We start from the raw sequence: 1,955 nt of genomic DNA, 5'->3' as shown, positions 1-1,955 counted from the left end.
TCAGGAGAGGTCTGCCACGCCATGTGGTCACCTCCGTGGCAGGCGGGAATCAAACTATGCGGAAGCGACTTTAGATTCTCAGTTCTGTGCTTTAACCCGCTGCGCCACCAGGGAAGGCCCCTGTGTGTGTTTTTAATTCAAAAAATTTTAATTGACATACATCTTTGCTAATGTTTTGACAATAAAGGGGTCCCGCTCAGGTATGGCCACTCCCACCACTGAAGCACCCGAGTACTGCCATTCTGTGTTCCTGTGTTTGAACTGCCCCAGCAATAACATACCAGCTTAGCCCTCGTGCAAGACTCGGTTCAAGCCCTACACGCTCTTGCATCCGGCCATCCTGTCCTTTGAAGACTATCTGATTATTTAAACCATGCAAGGAAAGAAGCAAAGATAAGACAGTGGTGAGACATAGTGACAAATTAGTACCCACATGGATTATGGGTCCAAGTAGGTGCAAATTCCTGGGAATTCGGTGTCCAGCCAAAGTATTATTAGAATAATTTTTTGAAAATAGATTTATCTCTGTATATGTCTTTTATGAAAAGTGACTACATCAAAAGTAAAATGCTAGAAAAAAATTTTAACCAAGAGGCACCATGACACAATAAAGTGAGCATCTTGTAAGGTGAAGTGACCCACACCTGAGTCATCCTGAGGCCTGAAGCAGTACTGCCTATGACCCAGTCTTTCCAGGAACGCTGAATGGAAAGATCCTGGAATATGGAACATCAATGAGAAAGCAAGAAGCATTCATCTCCCACACAAAGTTAGGTCCAAGGTATTTCCTCAGAAAGGCTTCTGTGTTTTCAGTGGCATAAGAAGGTATATCCTCTCATTCACTTTCTCTTTTTTCTTACCTAGTTCCAACTTAATCGCAAACCTCAAGGGACATCAAAATTCTCGCTCTGAATAGAAGTTTGTTCCATCACGAATGTGGCTTCTGGAATCAAGGGAGCTACTGGAAGCTCGCGGGCGCCCCCTAGAGGATGTCTGCATCTTGGCAGTGAGCCAGTACATCTGGCTTGGTTTGCAGAGAGACATTGCCACCTACTGCAAGAAAAAGTAATGCTTCTGCTTCCCTTCTAGAGATAAGGGCGTAATGGCCTTCTCTGATTTTTTTTTAAATAATTATTTTTACATAATTTTGTACATTTTTTTCATGTCAATTGTAATCCCCGTGGGTTTCCCATCACCACTTCTCTGATTCTTAAGCTAAATATATTACATTTAGCCTTGTCTAGGAAGAGTTTTGGTCAACTTTCTAGATTAAGTGTACTTCACTGAATTGAAGAAAACTACTCTTCTATGGAAATTACCAGAAACCTGAGCTGGCAGGAAAATCCACGGGTAAAGAATAAAGTGATTATCTTCAATTCGTGATTGGTGTACTGTTCCCATCATCATCTGTTACTATTGCCCCTTTGATGTCATGCTATGATTCCTTTGCAAAAGGTTCTCCAGTCCAGTCCAGATCTCAAAGATGCTCATGTTAACGAACTTTGGGGTGTGGTTTTCTGGGCTGATGATCTTGTTTTGGAAATGAGCTAGATGTAAAATGGATCAGATGGAGAAAGACAAACACCATCTGATTCCCCTCATGTACAATATTTTTCAAATGAACAAAAATAAAATAAAATGAACAAACAAAACAAAAATAGATGAGATACAGAGAACAGGCTGGTGGTTGCCAGAGGGTAAGGGGCAGGGAAGAAGAGGAAAAGTCTCTGGGTGGTGAGTCGACCTCGCAAGATGTCGAATCACAAAGCTGTACATCTGAAACTGAAATAGTACTGCAAACCAATGTTATCTCAATTTTTTTAAACACCTGTCAAAACAGAGATGCACTAACAGCCTCAGATGCAGATTAAGAAGTATGACAGTCTGGCCCTTCCTGGTGGTGCAGTGGGTTAAAGCACTGCACTAAGAAACTAAAGCCACTTCTGCATGAGTTC

This window comes from Condylura cristata, unplaced genomic scaffold (genome assembly GCF_000260355.1).
Source record: "Condylura cristata isolate star-nosed mole 26May11 unplaced genomic scaffold, ConCri1.0 scaffold00003, whole genome shotgun sequence".
Classification (NCBI taxonomy): Eukaryota; Metazoa; Chordata; class Mammalia; order Eulipotyphla; family Talpidae; genus Condylura; species Condylura cristata.
This window is presented reverse-complemented; position numbering follows the sequence as displayed.